Raw genomic sequence first — 26,925 nt, 5'->3', positions numbered from 1 at the left:
CAACCACGCAAACAACAGGAGGCCTTGCAAGGGAGAGCTGACGAGCAGTTCAAGCTTCCTCTCTCAACTCCGTCCGTCTGCTGCTCGCTCTCCTCTTTTATTTGGTGCACACAAGATTTGTGTCAATCTGACCTCATGATTCCTTCTCCTCCTATCTCTACGACTTCCTTGTGTCCTTGAACATGGTACCTCCCAGTGCTGGGTACATAACAGCTTCAATACTTGATTCAAACACTCATACATTCCTTTTGATTAAACATTCTAAATCTACTTACTATACTTACTATAGCATTGAAACGATAATAGTAATAACAACAATAATTCTTCTCACAACAGGAACCAGAAACGCTGAGGCAGAAGTCGTAGTGAGGGGCAGAAAGCAGATAGGTTGTCCGGGGAATAGGCGAGGCAGGCAGAACGAAGACAGGCAGGTAGTGATGTTCCGGATTTCAGTTGTGTTTAAAAATGGATGAAACAGCGCAATACGTTGCCTATCTGGTCGATACCTTTTTGGACTGATTTGATTAGCGTTTGTATTGCTTTCGGTTTGCTTTCTTATTGCTTTGCAATGGAACCAACCAGGAAGAGATCTCAAGTCTGGGATCACTTTGAAATGGTGCCGCCAAACAAGGTAAGTGTTACAAACGTATTTTTCAACTCTTATTCATACAGTAACAAATAACAAACCACACACATCTCATTTTTAATTTGCAGGTGAAGTGTTTGCTTTGTTCCCAACATCTGGCGTATAATAATAACACGTCATCAATGATGAGGCATTACTGAGCCAAACATGAGAATGAAGCTGGTGGTGCTGCTGTGATGACGTTTCCACCAGGTGAGTGGGTGCTGTTCCAGGCAATATTAAAGAGTAACTTTTAAACTTTACTGCTGTTGAGAATTGTCTTTATTTTGTTGTTATGTGTTTCACCATATGTTCCTGTCTTCTCTTAGAAGTTAGGCAAGGTAGACTCATTAGCAAATGTAATAAAGAACAGAGACATTCCATTCACAGGATTGTTGTTTGTTCCACTGTAATCTCAGGAACCAGTCAGGCAGGGGGTGTTAAACAATCATTGTAAATGGGATATCAGGCTGGGGTTGATCGTATTTGCATGAAGAACGGGAACTTTGATCTGGCCACCTGGGAAAATAATGGAAAAGAAGGACTGTACCAACACCAAATGGAAGAAGAGGACGAGGTCATCCCAGCAGGGGATCTGGATTGGATTGCATGAACATTGTGAATTTGCATGTGTGTTACTATAAAAGACTGGGCCAAGGGATAGTTAGGTGTCAGACTTCGTGCCCTGACAATTAACTCTGTTGTTGCTAGGGTTATGAACTGGCCCGGAGCTCTGTAATATTTGTATCTCGAATTGGTTCTATTGTTAAATACATTTTGAAATTGGTACTTTTCTTCTCGAAGTCTTCATTCAAAGAACACACGGATTAGCAGCTACACTTGAAAGGTATTGCGATCCAACACTGCGCAGGTTTGGGTGTATAAAATTAGTTCATTAACTAAATTAATCTTGTTCTGCTAACTTCCATATTTTATGTAGCAGGAAGCAGGAGCTTGATGAAGCTCTAGTGGATTTCATAGTGAAAGATTCCCAGCCTTTCACTGTGGTGTCTGATCCTGGCTTCCGTGCTTTGGTGGCTAAACTGGATCCCACATACACCCTTCCATCAAGGCAGACAGTTAAAGCCATGGTGGAGAGGAGGTATGTGGAAGGAAAGGAGAAGGCCAAGGCAGCCCTGCAGAATGTTGACATTCTGCTTGACCGCAGATATGTGGACTTCCATCAACATGGATGCGTATCTCGCTGTCACCCGTGATGAGAATTGTCTTTATCTTGTATTATGTGTTTTGCCATATGTTCCTGTCTTCTCTTAGAAGTTAGGCATGGTAGACTGATTACCAAATGTAACAAAGATTAGAGACATTCCTTTCACAGGATTGTTGTTGTTGTTCCATTGTAATCTCAGGAGTCAGTCAGGCAGGGGGTGTTAAACACCCATCATAAACGGGGCATCAGGGTGGGGTTGATGATCTTATTTGCATAAAGAATGGGAACTTTGATCTGGCCACCTGGGAAGATAATGGAGAAGAAGGACTGTATCAACACCAAAGGAGACTGGAAGAAGAGGACGAGGTCATCCCAGCAGAGGAACTGGATTGGATTGTATGAACATTGAGAATTTGCATGTGTGTTACTATAAAAGACTGGGCCAAGGGATAGTTAGGTTGTCAGACTTCATGCCCTGGCAATGGACTCTGTTATTGTAGGGTTATGAACTGGCCCGGAGCTCTGTAATATTTGTATCTCGAATTGGTTCTATTGTTAAATACATTTTGAAATTGGCATTTTTCTTCTTGAAGTCGTCATTCAAAGAGCACGCGGATTAACAGCTATATACGAGAGGTATTGCAATCCAACACCCGTCATGCTCTTCATGCAGGTGAACTCTCCACCACCCTGTTGGGAGTTCGGCCTTTTCCTATCAGTCACACAGCAGAGAACATCGCTGGAACTGCTCGAGAGCTTTTAAGGGAATGGGCTCTTGAAGAGAAGGTGAAGTGCTTGGTGACTGATGCAGCAGCAAATATGATTGCTGCAGCAAATATTCTGCGGGTGCGGCATGCCGTCTGCCTGGCTCACGCACTAAACTTAATTGTCAAAAAGGCCATGGATGCTACTCCTGGGCTAGATAATATGTTAAGTTAAAAAACGGATGATCACCTATTTTAAATCAAGCACCACCGCTAAAAAGAAGCTGCAGCAGATCCAGGTGCAAATGGGCTGTCCTGTCACAAAACTAATAATTGAAGTAGACACAAGATGGAATAGCACCTATGATATGTTGTAGCGTTTTTAGCGACGTTTTTAGCGACTTTGAGTGTGCATCTGAGTGTATGAAGATATTGTCACCTTTTCTCGCTGCCACCGTAGAGCTCTCACATGAAAAGAGGGTGTCGGGATCAAAAATAATACCCCTGATAAAAATGCTAAAGCATGCTTTGAGTGAGCTGATGGCACAGAACTCAAACAAAATGGCAAAAGACGTTGGCATAAACCTCAATAGAATTATGAATGATAAACTCAGTGGAATAGAAACCACAAGCATCTTCTCTTTATCGTCATTACTTGACCCAAGATTTAAAACACTCGGATTCCAAAGCCCTTCAAATGCCGAGTCAGCTGTGCACCAGTTAAAATCGGAGTGTGCGGCATTGTTGCAGAATGCACCCAATGAAGAGGACCCGCCATCCACTTCAACAGCACAGCCAGAACCAGCTGCTTCTTCCCAAGGTACAAAAATTATAGAATTTGGATCAATAGATTTATTTGCATTGATTCATGTATGGACTAAACTTTATGTAATGTTTTATTTTAAGTCATTGATCTGTGGAAGGTGTTGGACAGGGATGCTGAAGAAGCAAGAGCATCCAGGAATGCCACCGCTGATGCCATAGTGGAGGTGCAGCGTTATCTGTCAGCCCCTCCACTTGAACGATCACAGGACCCTCTGGTGTACTGGACGACAAACAAAGCCCTATACCCAAACCTGTACCTGTAGTGGAAAATTACCTGGGCAGAGGGACAGGAGGGACTGGGGAAATGGGGCTGTGACAGTAATTGAATGGGTTTGGAGGGCACCTAAGTTGATGCATAAATCCAGTCAAGAGAGCACAGCTCTGACAGAGAAGAATGAATTATGGAGTCAAATGGCAGACAGTAGGAACAAATTCCTGTACCATTCCGTAAAGCAGCGAGGCTGCAGGAGTCTGTTGCTGAAGCTGCTTCTCAGTTTGTCCAATGTGTTATGGAGTGGTTGGGAGGGATTGTCCATGATTGTCCGCACTTTCAACACCATCCTGTCCCTCACTACCTCATCCAAGTTTGCAAGTTTACAGCCAGCAACAGACCCGGCCTTTTTAATGAGTTTGAGTCTGTTGGCATCCTTTGCTTTAATGCCTGCTCCCCAGCACACTACAGCAAAGAAGATGGTACTAGCCATGACAGACTGATAAAACATGTTGAGCATCCTGCTGCAAACACTGAAGGACCTGAGTCTCCTGAGGAAGTAGAGTCTGCTCATGGGCTTCTTGTAAACAACACCGGTGTTTGTGGACCACTCTAATGTATTGTCCCGCTGAACACCCAGCAACTTGTAAGATGGGACTATTTCCACATCCAAGGTAGTTTTCTATGTCAACTGGACTGGGTTTCTTCTCTTGAAGACGTTTTGCCTTCTATCCAGAAGGCTTCTTATGCATTTGAAGAAGCCTAATGAGTACCATTATCACAGTAAATTTTTTCTTCACTTTTATTTAATTCTATGAAGTCCATATTTATAGTTTGGAATGGATATTGGGGAGCAGGAAATTTTCCTCTCCTTGGTCTCAGATTTCCCTGTGAATTATGTCTTGCACACGTCAGACATGTTCAACAAAAAAAATTTGAATAAGAATTAAATCAATAGGTTGTATAATGCTGCTGTATCTGTCCTACCATCCCTCCTGTTGAGACATGTGTTACACCATGACTCAATATAGCAGCCCATTTATACAGATAGGTAGGATAGGTTTTCCTGCTGGTCATACATAGATGTCTTTTTTTAAGGTTGCTCATTTTTCTTTGAGCCGTCTACAAACAAAAATGCTCCAGTTTTTAAAGGTTGATCTAAATCACTTCTACTTTTTGCAGTTTGTTCAGCTAATTCTTGGCAATCATGTGGTTCTCCGTCATCCGTTTTGTGCCTTTCCTATGTCTTTCCTATGGCTATGTCTCTCAACTTACTTTGTTCCATCTATATGTCTCTCAACTTACTTTGTTCCATCTATATGTCTCTCAACTTACTTTGTTCCATCTATGTCTCTCAACTTACTTTGTTCCATCTATGTCTCTCAACTTACTTCCTCAATTTCCAGGTTTGTCTGCAACCCCAGAATATCTGTAGTGCAGAGTTTGCCTAAAAAATTCAACTTTCACAGAGGCCTGTCAGGTGATCATGTTTCTGGACCCCAGCAGCCTCGGCCTTTAGCAGCATAACTAAGATGTTAACCTAATGATTAGACGACCCTCCAAGTATGATAATTTGTCTGTCTAGGATAGTAACTGGAACTACAGAATCAGTGACGATAAGCTTTTTCAAAGAGGAAGGTTTTAAGCCTAATCTTAAAAGTAGAGATGGAGTCAGTCTCCCGTACCTGGACAGGAAGCTGGTTCCACAGCAGGGGGGCCAGGTAGCTAAATGCTCGGCCCCCCATTCTACCTCTAGAGACTCTGGGGACCACAAGTAGACCAGAATTCTGAGAGCGGAGTGGTCTATTGGGCTGGTAAGGTGTCACTAGCTCCTCCAGGTAGGATGGACCTAGGTCTCTGAGGACCTTGTAGGTCAAAAGAAGGGTTTTAAAAATTATTCTAAATATAACAGGCAGCCAATGAAGAGACGCCATTACAGGAGTTATGTGATCTCTTTTGTCAATACCTGTCAGAACTCTGGCTGCAGCATTTTAGAACACCTGGAGGCTTCTTAAAGAGTTGTTTGGACACCCTGATAGTAAAGAATTACAATAGTCCAGCCTTGAAGTCACAAATGCATGAACTAACTTTTCAGCATCATGATGCGTCAGTAGCTTCCTGATCCTTGTGATGTTCCTCAGGTGAAAAAAGACAATTCTAGAGACTACTTTAATGTGTGAGTTGAAGTAGAGATTTTGATCAAAATTATTCCTAGATCCCTCACAGAGAGACTAGATGTTAATGAGATACCATCTGGAGTGATCATGTGATCTAATCTATCCCTGAGTGGTTCTGGACCAAACACCATGACCTCAGTTGTTCCTGAGTTAAGGAGGAGGAAATTTGAAGACATCCAAGACTTTATGTCTTTAAGACAGGTCTGGAGCTTCGCTAACTGTTCTGTCTCCTCTGGTTTCATGGATAAATAGAGCTGAGTGGTGTCAGCACAACAATGAAAATTTTTCCCATGCTGCCCAATAATGTTTCCTAAGGGAAGCATGTACAAAGTGAAAAGAATTGGTCCAAGTACGGAACCTTGTGGAACTCCATGGCTAACCCTACTGAGGGGACGCCATGGACATGAGCAAACTGGTATCTATCAGATAAATATGATCTAAACCAGTCTAGTGCTGTCCCTTTAATCCCAATCACATGTTCCAGACTATGTAACAGGATGCTGTGATCAATTGTATCAAAAGCAGCACTGAGGTCCAGCAGAACCAGCAAAGAGACCAGTCCATGATCGGAAGCTATGAGAAGGTCATTAGTGACTTTAAGAAGTGCTGTTTCTGTGCTGTGGTGAGCTCTAAAGCCTGACTGAAACATCTCAAACAGGCTCTTCCTCTGCAGGTGCTCCAGTAACTGAGTCACCAGCACCTTCTCAAGAACTTTAGAGATAAAAAGGAGGTTGGATATTGGCCTATAATTTGCTAATACATCAGGATCTAGTGATGTTTTTTTAAGCAACAGCTTAATCACTGCGACCTTGTAGGACCGGGTACATAACCTGTCAGTAAAGAACTGTTGATCTGGTCCAGGATAGATCTGCTTATCATTGGTAAAACATCCTTCAACAGGTGTGTTGGAATAAGATCTAAAAGACAAGTGGTGGTCTTGGATTTCTAAATTCGTGACGACGCCTCAGAAAAATATATAGGACTGAAGGAGTTTAAGGGCTCGTTGGAGATCCTGTATGTTTCCACAGTCTGCACATCTGGTGATGGTCCAGTTGTTGGGATGGCCTGGTTAGCTTTTTCTCTGACAGCTAGAACTTTATCAGTGAAGAAGCTCATGAAGTCTTCATCACTAAGGGATGAAGGGATACGTGGATCTAAAACACTGTGACTCTTGGTTAATTTGGCCACAGTGCTAAAAAGAAACCTGGGGTTGTTCTTATTTTCTTCAATTAGAGAAGAAAAGCTGTTCTGACCTCACGAAGGGCCTTTTTGTAAACTACTAAACAGTCTTTCCAGGCTACATGATAGCTACATGATAGATTTTACAGGAATACCACTTTCTTTCTAGTCTAGGGACTTTCTGCTTGAGGGTCCTAATATGTGAATTATACCAGGGGGCACACCTCCTCTGATTTAGTATCTTCTTTTTCCAGGGGGCAACAGACTCAAGTGTGATTCTCAGTGAGGCTGCTGCACTTTCAACAATAGAGTCGACCTCGGCAGTACCAAGATTATAATGATTGATTCCTGGGGAAACACACAGTGGTCCTGGGATCAATGCAGGGATCATAAATGTAAAAGTGATCCAAGAATGGTCTTAACAGGAGTGGGTTCTGAGGAAACATTGACACATGTTCTACCTCAACACCATAAGTCAGAACTAGATCAAGGCTTCTTATTGTTGGCGGATGAGGGTTCTATGGAAGCAGCAGAGAGGTGTGTAAGACTACAACTTTGCATCCTGGTCTGGACCGTGGTTTGTCAGGTCACTTTGGGTCTAATAAAATTAGCCAAGTTACTAGAAATGAGAGAGGCACCATCCCATGTGGGATGGACATGTCTCTCCTAATCAGACCAGGTTTTCCCCAAAAACTGCTCCAATTGTCTACAAAGGCCACGTGGTTTTCGGGGCACCACCGTGACAACCAGCAACGAAGCGATGACATGCGACTAAACATTTCATCACTGGCCAGATTGGGGAGGGGACAAGAGAATGCTACGGAGTCCGACATCGTTTTTTCCGTAATTGCGCACCAACTCTATGTTAATTTTGGTGATTTCCGACTGGCGAAGCAGGATGTCGTTTGCTCCGACGTGAATAATAACTTTACTAAATTTGCGTTTACTTCTCACCAGCAGCTTTAGATTGGCTTCTATGTGTCCCGCTCTGGCCCTCTGAATGCACTTAACTATGGTCGCTGGAGTTGGCTGCACGTAGCGCAAAACAGAGTTGCCAATTACCAGGGTTGGTTTCTCAGCGGGTGTGTCGCCGAGTGGGGAAATACGATTAGCCACGGGAAGTGGTTGGTGGTGCACCATGGGCCTTTCGTTTGGGCTACGCTTCCTGCGAACCGTCACCCGGCTGCCCTGGCTAGCCAGCTGCTCGGCTGCTGCCGGGGGACCGCTAGCTGCTCCGCAGCAGGTACCTTCTCCTGGCTACCTGATGCAACTTCAGACAACTCCAAGCTGTGGAACCGCGTCTCAAGCTCACTAAGTCTTGCCTACAGAGAGATTAATAAACTACACTTTTTGCACCTATTCCCTTCACTAAAGGAGGCAGAGTAGTAACTAAACATTTCACACACTGAACACACACAGGGTGGGACATGTGAGGGTGAAGTTTGTCACCCACGCTGTTCTTTACTCAAACAACTGGAGTCCTTGCAAGGGAGAGCTGAGCAGCAGTTCAAGCTTGCTCTGTCAAATCTGCTTGGACCTCATGACTCCTTGTCTCCTAACTACTTTTCCCATCTTTACGACTTCCTTATCTTAACGAACAGGATACCTCTAAGTGCTGGTTTTGTAAACAGCTCCAGCACTTAGTTTAAACATTCACACATTCCTTTTTCTGAACAGCATTCCTCAAACACTTAAAATCTACACATCATAGCATTTGGACGATAATAGTAATGACAATAATTGTTCTCACATTTCTCTCCTGTTTATCGTTAAATGCGTCTAGATTCTCATCATCAATATTACATGTTCACATTTTCATGAAATTTTAATGCATTACTTCATTTTCCTAGAAACACATTTCTTTCAGTTCAACATGGGTACAGCTTAAGGCATCTTAAACAGTTATTTTACATCTTGCATCACATTTATCCATTCTTCTTCTGATTCCTCTTCATCGTCGTCCAGTAAAGATCGTTCTTCCACCTGCAGCAAAGTACTTGTAACAGCTGATCCCACGAGCCGTCACTCACGAGTCCCACCGCCACAGCACTCACCACAATCAGGAAGAGCGACTTCATTTCCTTTTAGCTCTCCTTCACAGGTTCCGACGGGGTTCAGCCGTTGCTGAAAATTATACCCATCTAGTAAATCCATCTACCACTACTAGACAATATTGTTTACCTTCACATGGTGTTAGCTGAATAAAATCTAGAAAAACTGTGTGAAATGGATGATTTGGTAATGGTGTAGTGCCTGCAGGGGCCTTAAGGGCTCCCTGTGGGCTGTGTTTTACACAAATAGCACATTGTAAACAACATTTTTTTGAATATGTGTGAAATCCTATAGTGTAATAATGTTCATTAACCATCTGTACCATCCCTCCTGTTGAGACATGGCATGGCCCATGGCTCACTAATGCTGCCCATTTATGCATATTCTGGGGGAGGATTTGTTTATTGCCTATGGTTAACAGTCCTTAATCATCCAGTTTGGATCCTCGCTTCTTCCACATGGTCTTTTCTGGAGCACTTTGTTGCATTTCTTTTAGAATGTCGTTTTCCGCAGATTCTAAGGTAAATGATTCCTCATCATTATCAAGAAGTGTGTTGTTATTTGCTGCAGCTTTGTCAGCAAAGGCATTGTGTTGTGAGACTGTGTCTGTGTTGTTAGTGTGTGCAGTGCATTTACATACAGCTATTTTGCGTGGCTGCTGTACTGCAGCCAATAATTTTTTTTAACAGTTCTGCATGCATGACCGGTTTGCCCGTCAACGTTTTCATCCGTCTCAAATTCCATTGTTGAGCAAACACAAACAGCGTGGAAAATGCATATTGACTATCTGTGTAGATGGTAACATCCTGTCCTTTACTTAGTTCACAGGCACGTGTGAACGCGACAAGTTCTGCCGCTTGAGCAGAATAGGAGGAGGGAAGTGATTTCGCCTCCACCACCTCAGTTGCTGTGACTACTGCATAGGCAGTTCTAGTACGTCCACAGTAATCCTTTCTTGATGATCCATCCACAAAGAGTGTCTGTCCTGTAGTCAACGCGACATCACTGAGATCTGGTCGCGGCAGGACTGTGGTGGAGACCTCATCCAGACAGTTGTGCTGGTGTCCCTCTTCTGCGGTGGGTAGCAGCGTTGCTGGGTTTAGGTTCGTGCAGCGACAAATTGTCAGATTCGGCTGAGACAGCAACACTGCCATGCAGGAAAGATGACGTGCAGGCGACAGGAACGCTATCTTACTTTGTAGTGTAGTATCTGACCTGTTCTATGCAGGCTTTACGTCTGTAAGGCCTTAATGTGTTTAACTGCCAACCTAAGCACAATATCAGGACATCCTCCACATGTGTGTCCGGTGCCCTTCTTCCTTCTACAGGAACCTGTGGGCCCCTGGTACCTCTCACTAGGAGGATGTATAGCATGAAGCATCTACACTATTCCCTTTTTTGGTCATAACTGAACAACACACCATTGAGTTGACCATACGGTATAGCGTGAGGTCATCAGAAAAGAATGTGTTTACTGGACTCTATAAGAAGGAGGTATCGAGGTAGACTCCTCGGAGTTCTTCACCATCGGGACCTCGAGACCTCCCTCGGGCATGCTGCAGCGTCCGATTGATGGCTGACTGTTCTCTCCAATAAACATCTTTGATAACCAAGTCGGTGTCTGCGAAGTTTCCTTCCTCATCAACACATCTCGGCAACCACCAGGAGAAGATTCACAACAGTAGTAGCAGTATTGACACTGCATGTGGAACTAGCAAAGTTAGCTCCTGATATAGCACCACTTTACTGCCTCAGACGCTGCCACAACTGCTTTAACACATGGCGGGAGTGCACAAGGTACGGGATCTAGCTTGTGGGAGTAATAGGCTACTGGCTGCCTCTTATCTCCGTGCTTTTGCAATAAAACTAAAGTCATAAAATCACCCTTGCAGTCAACGACCTGCTCAAAAGGCTTCTGATAGTCGGGCAGCTTTAACACTCCAGCACCTACAAGGGCCTGTTTTGTATGTGTAAGTGCTTCTTCAGCTTCAGGGGTCCATGTTAATGCATCGGTCATTGCGAAGGGGTTATCATACATCAATGCTTGTAAAGGGGCAGTTATTTTCGCATAGTCTAAGATCCATGATCTGCAAAAGTTTACTAATCCTAAGAACGACATCATCTGCTTCTTTGTTTTTGGTTTCGGGGCATCAAGCACTGCTGTTTTCCTCGACTCGAGAATAGCTCTACCATTGTGTCAGAACATGGCCCAGATAAACCACTTCCTGCTTCACCAGTTGCAGTTTGCTTTTGGTTAATTTATGGCCTTGAGCGGCTAGCCAGTGTAGCAATGCTAGCGTGTCTGACCAACAATCTCCCTCTGTTTTTGACACCATGAGGATGTCATCCACGTAGACGAAGATTTGACTTCAACATGGCGGTTTAAACTTAGCTAATGATGACATCATTACCTGAGAAAAGATTGTGGGACTCTCACAGTAGCCCTGAGGTAACCTTGTCCAGGTGTACCTTCGTCCTTGAAACATAAATGCAAACCAAAACTGGCTGTCAGGATGTACTGGTACAGAGAAAAATGCATTGGATACATCTATCACAGTGTACCACTGACGTTCAGGGTTTAAGTGGTTCAGCAGAGTGTGTGGGTCTGCGACTAAGGGAGACCTAGGGACCACTGCAGCGTTTACAGCTTGCAGGTCTTGCACCATCCGCCAGCCGGTAGATGGTGGTGCCTTCCTTACTGGAAATAGGGGTGTATTTACAGGAGATTCAGGACACTCTCTGATGACACCTGCTTTAAGCAGTGAGTTAAATATCGGAACAATACTCTTCTGTGCGTCGGTCTTAAGGGGATATTGTCTCTGGAATGGTCTATAATATGATTTAGTGATTATTTTTACAGGTTCTGCTCCTTGTATAGGACCTACATCCGCAGGTCCTTCTGACCATAGTTCAGGGGGAAGCTCTTTCAGCTTCTCCTCTTCCTCCTGCGTGAGGAAGATGTTTTTGTTTCATTAACTCTGGTCTATGAGGTGCATTGCTGGATGAGTCAGCAACAACGTCTTAAGGGGAATACGCCACACCTGGAACTGATCATTAAAATCAACCTCACCCTTAGGCTTATAGGGCAGGCTGCTCCAGTGTTTTGCGTCACATCCCAAGTCTTGCCATCTTTTCTTAAGCGGTTTAGCAATAGAAACATGTGGTACAGAGCCTGACACTTTGAATAGCGCTGCTGCTTCGGCGGAAAGGCTTCCTGCTGTACAGACAGCCGTCTGACCACACACATATAGATGCATAATTACAACCATTTGTGGATCTTTAAGTTTAGCAAACTGCTCTGCATAGCTTAGTGTGCCTTGTGAGTCTGATTTACAGAATTCACCTGTGCGCTCCATGTGCATGGTTACATGCAAGTCAGCTTGATTGTGGAGCTGGGCTTCAGGTTGTAAGTAGTCAGAGAATGGAGGGGGCTGCTTTTCAGGAATATCGAGTGACCAGTATTTACTGCACGTCTCTCCTTCTCTTACCCACAGATTAACCATTCTATCTACAGAGCACATCCCTTCGGCTGTGGTGCGAATCATTAACTGGAGCCGAGAGATAAGATCTCTTCCTAATAGATTTATGGGACGTGTGGTGGAGATCACAAAAGGGGCTTTAAGTGTGATTCCACTTACAGGGTCACAAACATCTACAGGGGCTGACATTTTTTCTTTCGTTACGAGACCATTTGCTGATCTCACAAAAATCTGTGTAGAGGTTGGCTTCAGGGCGATTGGATCTCTAATTACTGATTTACCTGCACCCGTGTCTACTAGGAATGTTAAAGAATTGCCTAACACGGTCAGTTGTATTTCTGGCTTGCCTTCAGCAAACAGGAAGATGGTTTCTAAATCTGAAACATCTAAGTCATCTTTTTCAATTTGGGCTGTGTCCGAAACCACCCCCTATACCCTACATAGTGCACTCAATCGCGTGGACGCCATTTTGAAATAGTGTCCGAATTCTTAGTGAGCATCGCGAGTGCACTCAATGTATCCCACAATGCACTGCAAAAAGTAGTGTACAACCGATGCACCTGGACTCGGTAATATATCCCATCAGGCTTTACGGTATCACGTGGTAATCTGTCGATGGCGGGTAAACGAGCAGACATGACGTACAAATGTATGTAATTTTATGTTATTATTATTATATGGTATTTGTTTCACATATCTTACTAGAGCGTAAAATTCTTTCACTTTAGTTGAACATTGCTGCCTCCATTTTAAATGTTTTTTGCCTTTATTTATTTATACGCGACTATAAGCATCTTATTAGATTACGTACCGCTTTAATTCTGCCGTACTAGAGTCGGTGCATTTCAAATGCAAATTTAAGGTACTGTAGGAGTGGTATTAATATAACGCAGACTGATGGCTTGAATTGATTTCTTAAAGGAGTGACGATGATATAAATATGATGATCCGATGCCGGATGGAGAAGGACCATCTCTTCTCCGGGAAGAGGTTTTCTGCTGCAGCAGGATGGGAGTGGGTGGTGGCAAAATGTTATTAAATACTGTATTGTATTGCTGTAACTTGGAATCTGGTGTGATCACAATCCAGAAACTAAACTGATGGACTTCTGCAATTTGTTTATGTCCTTGTTCCAATTTGTAGAGCTGTGCTGAGGGAAATTGGCCTCACTGGAAAGCTGACTCCAGCACGAGCAGCCAAAAAGTGGGAGAACCTTAAAAAAACCTACAAGGTTTGTAATAATTGCTTTAAATTTGGTCTAAATGTAACAGACTAATAATTATAGGAAATGTTGCATTACTGTTTGAATTATTCACTTATTCCCTATTTGTAGGAGCTTTGGAGACCACCATCAGGGTCTGGGACTGAGTCTGGGGAGGTCACAGCTGACAAATGGAAATAGTTCCCGCTCATGGATGAGGCAATAGGTGGCAGGCCCTCCATTCGGCCCCCATGCCTCGTTGCCTCAGCCTGGGGGGAGGGCCATTCTACGTCAGGCTCCTCACATTCAGTCCCGGAGAGACCTGATGGTGAGTCAGGGACAGAGGAGGAGCAACCAGGGCCAGCAACACGCAAGCGCCAGCGGCGTGATAGGATCCTGGAGCTGCTGGAGAGGGCCGAGGAAAGGGCAACACAAGAGGAAGCCAGGGATGAGAGACTTTTAGATCTCTTAGAGAAAATCAAAGAAAAAATGTAAAAAAGTATATACACTGTTAGAAAAAGACCGTCGTTTTTACAGGAAAACGCTGGCAGCTGGGGTTACCAGAGAATTCCTGTAAAAAAACCAACAGGACAGTAAATAAATTTACAAAGAAAATATGTAAATGGTTTTACAGTGAATGCCAAGGCTGAACTGTTAATTCTACAAAAAAATCTATCAATTTCATGGATCATTGTTGTATATAAATAGATCATTTCCTGTACTTTTTACATGTAACTACTTATTATGCGTCAATAAATTGTAAAATTAACGTGGAACTACCAGGCAAAAAACGATTTAAACTGGTAGAACAGTAAAACTTTGCATGTTAAATGGAGCTGTTCTGTATATTATACATACAAGCTACTCATTATATGCAGTAGCTGTATGTTTTAATAATCAGTTTAAAATGATTAGAACTACACCAAAAAATGCAAAAATACATCATGATAAAAGACAAGAGAATATCACTTTTAGGAAATTTATTGAACAGCCATTGTGATTAGTTGCAAACAATTAGATTCATTTTTTCAAAATATAGAGCATGCAAAGAAGTTGGGGTCCAGGGTTGTGTTGCTGGTTTCTTCCTGCAGTTGCTTGGAGGAGCCACTCATCAGCCACGGCTGGCGCCGCAGGCAGACGCACCTGCGGGCTCTCTTCAATCTACATGCTATCTTCCCTGCTTGTTCGAGGTCTCCATGTCGTCTGCTGGATCTGTGAATGTGCAGAATCGGACTCCTGAGATTCCTGCAGTCCAGGAGGACTGCCTTTGTGTCCTTGGTGTCTCCCCGCACGGTCGAGGTCCCTGTGCCGTTCCGCAGGACCGGTGAACGTTCGCAGGTCCAGCAGACGACATGGAGACCTCGAACAAGCAGGGAAGACGCAAGGGAACAGGCAGAACAAAGCATCAAAGCCACAACACACAGGAGTTCTGTCCTTAAATGGTACGGTAGATTGAAGAGAGCCCGCAGGTGCGTCTGCATGCGGCGCCAGCCGTGGCTGATGAGTGGCTCCTCCACGCCACTGCAGGAAGAAACCAGCAACACAACCCTGGACCCCAACACAAAGAACTTTCAAGCATTGGCTCTTTTTAACTGCTGAACAGACAGAGTTACAGGTCATACTTTATCTGTGTTATTTTTTGCTAAAACATATTCTATTTGAGTAATTGAAGATAGACAAGATTTTTACAATACTGTGGAACATTGTTGGATAACAAGGACAACAAGCAGGTGGCAGAACCTCTTCATAGAAAATTACAAAATGCACCTTTAAAAACTTGCATGTTGTACATTTAACAAAGTGAAAATTAACAGCACCTCTTCTCTAGGAGTCATCAGAGTCCTTGTTTAGCCTTCACGCCACTCATGATAAGCGAGATCCTGTATTAGGGTCAGAACTCGAGGGTTCACGTTGAGACAACGCTTTGAGTTTTTATTCTCTACTTTGGTTCCTTTTTCTGGGTTTATCAAGAAAAAACACCTGTAGAATAAAAGCATATAAAACATATTAAGCATTTTAATGAGTTAAAAGAAGACTACAGGAATGAATGAATACACACACCATATAAACAAACATCTGAGTCTGAGTCTGAGCCGAGCCACTCAAAGTCATATCAAAACCAATGCTGCACCCAGAGCCAAGGCCGAGAATCAGACCCACACCAAGACCAGGTGTGATTACGGCTCTTAGTCTGGGTCTGACTCTTGGCCTTGGCTCTGGGTGCAGTCTGGACTCCAGGTCCCAGGAAATGTTTACTCACCTTTGAAGAAACTCCAGTGTAGAAGCAGCAGCTCAGATGGATAATGGATGTTGAAACAGTAGTAGCTCCCAAACATTAGCCACAATGCAGAAATGAAGGAAGAGATGTTTGTGTTGACAAGGTTCCGATCCAGACTCAGCATGTACCTTGTTGAGGAATAGCAGGACTGGCCTATAATTTAACAGGTTATATTAATAAGTGTGTGGTGGTCATAGCTCAGTCACTCACATAACAAATTCAGACACATATGCAAGAGACTTACCACAGACAATAATAGTGGGTGTCAGAGGCACCTGCCCTAGCTCAACCTCTTCTGCCAGACATGTATCATCTACATGGAAGAACATGGACTCCTCCTTCTCATCAAAGTAGCTGAGCAGAAGCAGCAGCATCTCCTTCACATCTTCTGAGCAGCCACTCTGCTGTCCCCGCATCCTCTGAAGCCTTGCATAAGTCTGATGGAATCTCTTGCGGACACAAACTGTGGTCAAGTAGTTGAGAAGCCTTTTCCCCTTCAAATCCATTCTTTATGATTCCTACACATGTGAGAAGTAAATGTGGATTTTTTTGTAAAAACGTGCTTACAACCACTTACTGGACATGACACAGACCTGCCTTCTCCAATGTGATCCTTTAAGTGTGACACTAGCTCTTTCACTGTTTGAAAATGGCGGACACACAATGAAACCGCACATTTTAAATCCGCAACAACAGAAACAGCTTGTGGCTCAAGTATATTGTGCACACGGTAAAAATGGCCCTTGAAAGCCGAGTAAGTAATAAAGGTTTTATTACAGTTGGCGCCAACACATTTGAAAAGACAGCGTGACTCATTCCGATGCACTCTGCAATGTTGCACATAGCAACTTAACGTAACCAATTTCTTTTTACAAAAGACACAGGTGATCATTTTTAAAATTTCAAGTGTTTGTCTGTCTCTTTCTGCTTAATAATTACGAACTGATGTACTGAAATATGGAGAATTGCTAACTTAAGCCATTTGCTATTAGCACACATTTTTGCTAGGTCTCCCAAAGAAAGTAAGAAAACTTACCGTGCAAACTTTAGACTTTCCAATTGCGCAGTCACTATAGACCCTGCAAAATCTTGTATGTAGTGTGTCGATTTTTAGTAAAATCTTTTGAAATGAGAAATTTCTGCGATTTCTGCTCTGTTCCGACCCGTTCGCGAGTGGTGTCAGTTGTGTCCGTCAACGAGGAGCTCGCGCCTTTCACGTCTTTCCATTATTATCCAATCAGAGACGAGCTTAACCCGCGCAATTTTAAACTCAAAAATATAAGTATCGGAAGGAGGCGGCTTTATTGCACAGGTATCAGCCTCGAGAGAGGCGCTGTTAGGTCGATTAGCCAGTGATGACGATGCACTGCCCATACGAGTACAGTATTATGAATATTGTACCGGTATTGGCTTTCTATTTGAATTATTATATAAATAAATATTATTATATAAATATAATAAAATAATTGTTGTTGTTATTGTTGCTGTTATTATTATTACATCAATAATAATAATGGGCTGTAATGCATTCAAATTTAAAGACAAAAAAATATATAAAGCAAGGATTAAGATTGAACAGTACAATAGGCTACTAAAAACAATGTCATTATAAGTTTTATATTTTTTTAAAATATAAATAGATGGGCAGTAAACGGTTTCATGTTACAATGAAATTTTGTGTGAAATCACATTTGGTTGACCTCAATTAACATAATTTCATCAATGTTAAAAGGAATAATTTTGGTAAAAGAACAAACTTGTGAAGGGAATAACATATAGTTTTTGTATTTAAAAAAAGACTAAAACAATAGTTTTTGCAATATTTGCACGTCAATTTATCAAAGTTGCTTTGTTATGAGTATTGCAGTATTTCCCGGTTTCTTTTACCAATATTTGTCATTTTAACAAATAAATTCCATTTAAATCACATATTGTTGTAGTAAATCTAACAAAAAATTCTGTTTAATAGTTTACAAAATTTCACAGTGATTTAAACAAAAAATATATGTATTTGGGTTTACAGATTTTTTTGTAGGGATTTTACAGTGTTTTTATGTACATTTCACGGTCTTTTTTTAGAGTGTATTAAATTGTATAATTGTACTGTTCTGTTGGTAATATTAAATTGTTTAAATCAAGTTAACTTCCATCAAAGATTGCTTTCTTCGCATCATATGGTTGATAACAAATGCTTTATTCAAAGTGTAAATTTAATTGATACAGTTTTTGATTTTGAAATGAAAACTATTTACATAAACACACACATAAAGAAATTGCATTTATCCAATTTGGATTATTTAATAACTATTTACAAAAATGGAACACAAAAGTCTTTCAAATTAAGAGGAACCAGCTAGGTTCAACAGACATCATGCTCCAAAACGCTGGATTATAAAGACCAGTCCTAAATGTAATCATGCTCTTGGAGAGCTGGTGGGAGGTGGGTTGGTGCTGACAGGGCAGCAGCGAGTCTGTTCCGAATTTGCTCTCCACATTGTAGGTCTGGCTGCATTTGACCAGTGTCATCTGACCCAAGTGCATCTTTTGAGGGGTCCATGCTGTCACCATTCTGCAAGCACACATTGTGCAGAATGGTGCAGCATGCAATGACCTTGGTGGCAAATGCAGGCTTCACCTCCAGAGCTTTAAAAAATATTGCCCGCCATCTGGTCTTCATAATGCCAAATGCCCGTTCTATCACAGAACGGGCTTTTGCATGATGTCTGTTGAACCTGGCCACCATCATATTCGCCACTGGCTCCCTGTACGGTGTAACCAGGGCTATAGGCCTGGACATACAGGGATAGCCACCATCCCCAACTATACAATATCCCTCAGGTGGGTACAGTCCCTGAACATACAGAGGGCTGTTTCTCATGGACTGAGCCTGGGTAGCCAGTAAAAATGTCTATAAAAAGGCCCTGGTGGTCACACACTGCTTGCAGCTGGATGGAATAGAAAAGCTTCCTGTTGAAATAACACTGAGCATGTGCACCTGGGGGCTTAATTCTAATGTGGCACCCGTCAATGCTGCCCACCACATTTTGAAGAGCCGGTGATCCCGACAGGCGCTGAAATCCAGCAGCAATATTCGGAATGTCTACCAGACTTGGAAATTTGATGGTCCGATTCTTCAGGGACAGAACTTTGTCTGACATCCTGTGAACAATGTCAAAGACTGTGGACCGTGGAATTGAAAATCCCCTTGACACCACACGGTAAGAGGTTGCGCTTGCCAGCCAGAAAAGGTACACTAAAACCTCCACTTCCAGACCCCAGCCATGGTCAAACGGTGAGCGCAGGACATCGATGAGTTTGGCCACCGTTGACCGAGAGAGACGGAAGTCTGGGCGGAGGTCAGTTTGGCCATCAATGTACATCGCCAGCAATGGAACATGCCTGTTCTGCACACAATACTGTGATGGTTGCTCGTTCTGTTGGTAAAACAAAGTTGTTGTTGTTTTTTTTAAAGGCAATTTTCCACTGTGCTGTTTGATACAATATGATCATCTTAAAATAACACATAAATGTGGAAATCAATCTACCATCAAATGTTTCCCCCCCCCTCCCTCACTTACAGTTTGATATCTGGATCTTAGAGCCAAAATTGCCCTTCGGACGCGTCTGTTCCTCACCAGACGGCGGGATCACAGCAAAAGAATACTAAAGACAATGAAAAGCAGTTCTGGAGCCATTTTGTGATGTAAAATTCCTGTATGTAAAATTCCTGTATTACTTATATAGATATTTGAGAATGTACCATCATGTCATGGCGCGAAAATGTCACCGGACACTAATTATTTGAGGTAATAAGGAAGTGTTATGTTATTGTTATTGACATTAATATTTTAATCTATTATTATTATATAAAGATAATAATAGGGTAAAATATTGCACTTTCAAAGAAACAAGCGCTGAATGTGTTTGGGTATGTTTCGGATGGGTTAAAATAATTAAATGGACCTGGCCACTTTTCCCGGGGAACGGTTCATTATTATTATGCGACAACATTACGTCATTTTACGTGCGCCGTAGTGTCCGTAGTGTCCGTGGTGTCCGAAAGCTAATTTTGAATTGAGTGCGCTACGTAGTTCACTCAATCCATGTCCCCCATGTAGTGAGTAGTGAATAGGGAACGAGTGTGTGGTTTCGGAAACAGCCTTGGTCAATTTTTGTGCCCTGATTTGTTTTAATTTTTGTGATATCTTTTTCCGGTTCTAGTCATTGCTGGGGTAGATTAGAACCTTGCTGCTGTCCTCTATTGTTTCTCTGGTCACGTTGTTTCTTTCTGCAGTCACGTTCCCACTATCCATAATTTTTACAATAACGACACTGATCATTTTCACGGGAATTGCCTCCTCCTCCCCTTCCTCCTCGGCCTCGCCCAGGCCCCCGGCCTCGGCTTGGGACAGGGTTGGCATTGAAAAACATACCTGTCAATTGATTCTTACTCTTTTGACATTGCCTTTCAGCATGCATGACATGTTGTTCATAGCGGTTTAGGGGACAGATTCCGAAATCAACTAACTGTCTCTCTACCCAGGCTTTTATTTTTGGTTTTGATCCCCCATGTATAGCTTGCTTTAACTGCTGTTGGTAGGGACCTTCTGGTTCTTCTGCATACGGAATTCCAGTATTCTTCCGGAACACATCTTTCATTCTGATACTATAGTCTTCAAAACTTTCGTCAGTCTTTTGTCTCGTGGCCGTAATGGTGCTGTAGTCAGCTCATCTGTTAAAAGTAGTTTGCATGCGCTCGTACAGTCTATCAAGTCTCTCATTTAGTTCTTGGCTGCCAGGCTGCCATGGTTGTTGAGTAGCTGGATCAACTGGGATCCAATCTCCTCTAACAGTGCCCCATTTCTTGCCATTAATGCACATGAGGACTTGCTGTGTTTCAGTACCGTTAGTATGGTAACTTCCTAGTAACTGTCTTATGTCTTGGATGCACAACTCTACATCCATTTGGGGCGAGGTTATGCCATCACAAGCTTTTTTACAGTCTTCTGGAGTCCAGGTTCTATACACCAAGAGAGTAGGTTCTTGACCCTGCACACCAGCTTGTGGGTTTGCACCCTGGACCATTGGGTACATCTGCACAGTGTTGTCCTGCATATGGTAATTTCTGCACTGGGCTCCCGATGGCGAGGGGCCCAAAAAGGGATTAGTGTTCGGAGCCAGGGGGGCTAAGGTTCCGGGCGGGTCCAATGGGACCGCCTGAGGGGGAGCTGGTGGAACAAGAGGTGGAGGAACATACGGGGGAGGCACGTTTATCAATTGACTTCTGCCTCCTGTTTCGTTGTCCTCCTCTCTCACGTATGCACTCAGTGATGGGTAAAAGGGGTTCTTGTTTTTCTCTTTTTCTTTTTTGTTTCTCCTTTTCTTGATTTTGTTTTTCTCTTCTATATTTTGAGTCAGTGAGCCAGAGGTGACATTGTGTCAACCCTATATTTACTTTTGGATGTTTCTTTCCATATTCTATTAAATCTTCTTTTAATTTTGTAATATTGCCTGGCCTGTCTAAGTTACCATCCCAATCGAACATAGTCATCCACAGTTGAACATGTGAGCATGAACCTGGATATTTGTCTTCCATATGTTTACATGATGCTGGAATTTCAAATTCAGCACCTTTTGTGGAATGTTGGTTGCCCATGTTTGCACTTTATTTATCAGTTTTTATGTATTTGGGTGGAGATTTCTTGACTGAACGACCCTCAATCCCTACTGGATATCTAGTTCAGTCCCTCTGCCGTCGCCTTATAGTTGTTCTCAATAAACCTGTTTCATTTATCCCCTAGTATATTTCTCTTCTTAAAATCCCAACATGCATTCAACAATTCAACGCTGTTTTAGGAAGAAGAGAGCAAATGTGTGTTCCGTTTCTTCTTCTGATAAAAGCTGTCACTTTAGAAAGTGAGAAGGAGTTGAGTGAGGAGGGACTCTCCGCCTCACTCCTTGAGGGAGCCAACTAGCTCCACCTCTTGAAGTCAAGAACCACTTCCTGTTCACTTCTGATAGTCAGAGAGTGAGCATCTGTTCTCACTACCCCGAAGCTAGCAGCTGATTGCAGGCCCAATATATAGCTGTATAGTGTGAGCCACACCCTAAGACCCAAAGGTCTAAAATTAACCAACAACGGATGAAATTAATTTTTCTAAATCAATTTAAATAAAGTTCTCTAAAGATATTACATAGACATGTAAACCTGCAAGGAGAAACTTTAATATTTCTAGGCCTTTCTTTGTTCACCACCACTCCAGCATACATGCACATGTGCGTGTGTGTGTATGTATATGCTTGAGAACCATGCAGTCCTGCTGGACCAGACCTAGTTTTCTTTGTCTCAACACAAACATATATGATGTTTTTTTCATGACGAGGACCACTCTTAGGTCCTCTTTAGCTTCAGATAAAATCTCAAACGTTCTATCTGAGGTACAAAAGCGATTTTCTTCTTTTTCTTTCTCTCTCTTTTATTAAACAAACTATGAGAAGGTCCCCCAAAAATCAATCTCACGAGGACAGAGGGAGAGAGAGGGAGAGAGAAAGACGGGAAGGGGAGTTAAACAAAACACAGTGACAGGATCCGGTTACGCACTTACGCACACGCACACACAATCTGCATAGGCAGATTTAAACCTATTAAAGCATGCCCAGCACTGCTACCATAAACCACAGTTCTTATGACTGCCCAAACTAAATTTACATCCCTGAAAAGTGGGTACCTGATTAAAAAATGTCTTGAAACATACTCGTCAGCCACGCCAGAGAGGACATCCATACCAAGTATTAATCCCATATTTCCAGCCACTCAATAGAGGCTGGCCTGAGTACTCCCAAGGGGCACACAGGACTTTGGGACAGTTGTCCTGCTCCACTGCTAGTAAAACTATAACAACATTACCCGGCCAAAACACCGACACATTCATAGTGTCCACACGTTTAAATGCCACTTCCTGTACATAACACAGTGTACAGACTGAATAAGATAAATTCAGAATCAGCTGTTCCTTTTAGCTGAAGTGAGCAGTGCAATTAAATCTTATGGCCTGTCTCTCCTCCAGAGCCAATACTTCAGTCTTGAACAAAACAAAAAAAGGTCAAATTGAAAAAATTTAGAAGAAGTGTTCCCCAACATCAGCACAAAAATGTACACCCACACTAATGATTTTTAAGTTGTGTCTAAATTACTCCCCCAAAAGCTTAATTGAACTAACCAGCAGCCCAATATGTGAAAAAATATTCACTTTACTTGCCGGCTTGGAGCAGGAGTTGATCAGAGGAAGCAGATGGAGAAGAAGAGAGCCACAACCGATCCTGTTCGTGATGCCAATTTTGTGGTAAATTTCTTTTTATGGTAGTTGAGAGATGCTGATGAGGAAGGCTTCTTTGCAGACACCAATTTGGTTATAAGAGATATTTATTGGAGAGAAGACTCAAGTGTCTCTCGGACACTGCAGTTTGCCCGAGGGAGATTTCGTGGTCTGAATGGTGAAGATCTCCGAAGTGCTTAGTTCGATAGCCCCTTCTTATACAGTCAAGTAAACACATTCTTCTCTGATGACATCACAACACAGTATATCAAACCCAATGGCACAGAGCTCAGTTAGTTCCAAAAATGGAAGTAGGTGGGAGGCCTCATGGTACTCCTCCTCATAAGAAGAACTATCAAGAGCCGGAGCACATCCTCATTAGCAGCTGCTCATACAGGAAAAAACAGGACATCCATCAGACATAGGTGATAATACACATCTGGCGCATATGTGACATGGGGCCAGGTTGGCTGAAAAACAAGTTGGGGTCCTACAGAAGTCAAGGCCTGCAGAAATAGATACACAGGCTTCAGATACTACACTATCATTGTTAAAACATCCTTCAACAGGTGTGTTGGGATGGGATCTAAAAGACACAGGGTGGACTTGGATTTCTGAATTAGCGAAGAGGCCTCAGAAAAATATGTAGGGGTGAAGGAGTTTAAGTGCTCAATGGAGAACCTGTATGTTCCCACAGTCAGCACATCTGGTGATGGTCCAGTTGTTGGGATGGCCTGGTTAGCTTTTTCTCTGTTAACTAGAACTTTATCAGTGAAGAAGCTCATGAAGTCTTCACCACAAAGGGAAAAAGGGATACGTGGATCCAAAACACTGCGGTTTTTTGTTAATTTGGCCACAGTGCTGAAAAGAAACCTGGGGTTGTTTTCTTCAATTAAAGAAGAAAAAAGCTGTCCTATCCTAATGGAGGGCCTTTTTGAAATCTAACAGACAGTCTTTCTAGGCTATATGATAGCTATATATTTCACAACAATACCACTTCCTTTCTAGTCTTTGCACTTTCTGCTTGAGGGTCCTAATGTGTGAATTATACCAGGGGGCACACCTACTCTGAATTACTATTTTCTTTTTCAGGGGGGCAACAGAATCAAGCTTGATTCTCAGTGAGGTTGCTGCACCTTCAGCAATAGAGTCAACCTCTGCAGGGCTAAGATTATAATGATTGATCCCTGGAGAAGTGGTCCTGGGTTCAACGCAGGGATCATAAATGTAAAAGTGATCCAAGAATGGTCTGACAGGAGTGGGTTCCGAGGGAACATTGACACATGTTCTACCTCAACACCATAAGTCAGAACTAGATCAAGGCTGTGGTTGAAGCTATGAGTTGGTTGATCTATCTGCTCGAGGAAACCAACTGACTTAAGTAATGAAAGGAAGCCATTTCTGAAGCTGTCATTTATAACGTCTATATAAATCTTAAAATCTCCAATAATAAGGACTTTGTCCATTCTAAGGACCTGGGATCAGCACAGGGAACACTTCCTTAAACTTAGATATAGCAGTATCTGAAATACATCTGCTATAGTAAGACTGTATTCTGAACATAGAAGAATTCTTAATCAGAAATGTAAATGTGATCAAAGAATGATCTGACAGGAGTGGCTTCTGGAGGAATAGGATAATTAAGATGGGTAGGAGGAGTAGATTCATTTAAGTTACCGTACTCCTCGTCCTGAAGCCAGGTCTCAGTAAGACAGAAATCAATGTGATGATCCGCTATCAGGTCATGCACTAACAGGGATTTACACAAAAGAGATCTAATATGTAATAGTCCACATTTAATTGTGCTGTTAGTTTCTCCTATTTATGCTTTGGTACAGAATTATCTGAAAGGCATCTACTATAGTAAGACTGAGTTCTGAGCATAGAAGAATCCTTAATTATAAATGTAAAAGTGATCAATGAATGATCTGACAGGAGTAGGTTCTGAGGGAACACTGACACATGTTCTACCTCAACACCATAAGTCAGAACTAGATCTAGGGTGTGGTTGAAGCTATGAGTTGGTTGGTTTATCTGCTGGAGGAAACCAACTGACTCAAGTAATGCAATGAAGCCATTTCTAAAGCTGCCATTTATAACGTCTATATGTATGTTAAAGTCACCAATAATGACTTTGTCCGTTCTAAGGACCAAGTCAGATAAGAAATCAGAGAACTCAGATAGGAACTCTGAATGTGGCCCAGCAGGGGGCCGATATACAATTACAAACAAAAGTGGGTTTTCTGCCTTCCAGTTCAGATGGGTGATGCCAAGAGTCATGAACTGGAACCATATTTTGGTCTAGGATTAATTAATAACTTGGAGTGATAGATTGCTGCCACTCCCCCCCCCCCCCCCCCCCCTCGACCAGTAACACGAGGAATATGATAATTAAGATGGGTCGGTGGAGTACATTCATTTAACCTAACATACTCCTCCTCCTGAAGCCAGGTCTCAGTTAGACAAATAGACAAATAAATCAATGTGATGATCCACTATCGTGGACTAACAGGGATTTACACAAAAGAGATCTAATATTTAATAGTCCACACTTAATTGTGATGTTAGTTTCTCCAATTTGTGCTTTGGTATTAATTTTAATAAGATTATGGCGATTGACCTCTCCCTTTCTCTTTGCTTGGTGAACTTTTAATCGTGTAACACAGACTACCTCTATGGTGTTAAATATGTTGGTGGAGGAGGGTTCTACGGAAACAGCAGAGAGGTGTGTAAGACTACAACTCTGCATCCTGGTCTGGACCCTGGTTTGTAAGGTCACTTTGGGCCTAATATAATTGGCCAAGTTACTAGAAATGAGGGAGGCACCATCCCGGGTCGGATGGACACCGTCTCTCCGACCAGGTTTTCCCCAAAACCTGTTCCGATTGTCTACAAAGGACACCTGGTTTTCGGGGCACCACTGTGACAGCCAGTGGCAAGACACCATCCTCCCCACATCTCATATTGTCTCTCCTCTCATGTGGGAGATTGAAAAGAGAGTCAAGGCCGCACAGGAGGGTCAGCTGGGGCCCAGCACATGTCTGGAGAACCGGCTCTTCGTTCCCCCCTCCCTGTGGTCTAATGATCTCCAGTGGGCCCACAATTCCTGCCTCACCTGCCATCCTGGTGTGCAGAGGACCATTGACATACGGCCGCAGAGATATTGGTGGGGTTCCTTGGACAAAGATCCGCCGGTGTCGTCAGACATGGACTCAGGCCAGAGCTGCCCTGCTCTGGTCCTCTGATCGATACTCGGAGGCGGCAAATCGCCATCGCTCATGTTAGAGTTGAAACAGAGCAACCCAGTAAAACCCTGTGTTAATCAACAAAAGATAAAAACACAGGTATTTTGCAAGGGAGAGCAAGCAGTAGTTCACTCTGGAACACCCTCCGTCGCTCTGCAAACTTCCTTCCTTTATTCACATCAGCTCATTATCCATATGGAATTTTCACCTCCTCCCAAGATGCTTTTAGGTTTTCAGATAACAATCTCACAGTAAAGCTGGTGCTCTGGAGTATACTAAATCAAGAGAGGTGAAAAACACTCTGTTTCTTCTTCATGCACTTAGGTGCTAAACTTACAAATGCATTTCAATGATAACAATATAATAATTATTTTCACATTTCCCTCCTATTTATCATTAAATCATGACGATCAATGCAACCCCGAACAAGAGGTACTATACAACAATCTAATATGACTAATACTA

The 26,925-nt window shown here is 42.7% G+C and overlaps 4 long non-coding RNA genes across 6 annotated transcripts; 2 read left to right on the top strand and 2 right to left on the bottom strand.

Moving 5' to 3' along the window:
- The first annotated feature begins 496 nt into the window (after window positions 1-496).
- On the top strand, window positions 497-2,371 carry LOC130535497 (uncharacterized). Its single transcript, XR_008953149.1, has 2 exons — window positions 497-631; window positions 715-2,371. It is a non-coding gene; the product is annotated as an uncharacterized LOC130535497 (long non-coding RNA).
- A 10,449-nt stretch (window positions 2,372-12,820) lies between these two features.
- LOC130535482 (uncharacterized) lies at window positions 12,821-14,390 on the top strand. Of its 3 annotated transcripts, none has more exons than XR_008953126.1 (3): window positions 12,821-13,069; window positions 13,564-13,651; window positions 13,754-14,390. It is a non-coding gene; the product is annotated as an uncharacterized LOC130535482 (long non-coding RNA). The 3 variants fall into 3 exon arrangements; XR_008953127.1 differs by lacking the exon at window positions 12,821-13,069 and adding an exon at window positions 13,091-13,434; XR_008953125.1 differs by lacking the exon at window positions 12,821-13,069 and having other exon boundaries at window positions 13,091-13,651.
- Window positions 14,391-15,893: 1,503 nt separating this feature from the next.
- LOC130535480 (uncharacterized) lies at window positions 15,894-17,140 on the bottom strand. The gene is made up of 3 exons (XR_008953122.1): window positions 16,936-17,140; window positions 16,144-16,417; window positions 15,894-16,052 (listed from the first exon to the last, which is right to left on the bottom strand). It is a non-coding gene; the product is annotated as an uncharacterized LOC130535480 (long non-coding RNA).
- Window positions 17,141-18,072: 932 nt separating this feature from the next.
- On the bottom strand, window positions 18,073-20,054 carry LOC130535492 (uncharacterized). Its single transcript, XR_008953144.1, has 2 exons — window positions 19,478-20,054; window positions 18,073-19,333 (listed from the first exon to the last, which is right to left on the bottom strand). It is a non-coding gene; the product is annotated as an uncharacterized LOC130535492 (long non-coding RNA).
- Between the last annotated feature and the right edge of the window lie 6,871 nt (window positions 20,055-26,925).

This window comes from Takifugu flavidus, chromosome 12 (genome assembly GCF_003711565.1).
Source record: "Takifugu flavidus isolate HTHZ2018 chromosome 12, ASM371156v2, whole genome shotgun sequence".
Lineage (NCBI taxonomy): Eukaryota > Metazoa > Chordata > Actinopteri > Tetraodontiformes > Tetraodontidae > Takifugu > Takifugu flavidus.
Note: the sequence above shows the minus strand (reverse complement) of the source record. Positions and strands in the feature narration are given on the sequence as shown.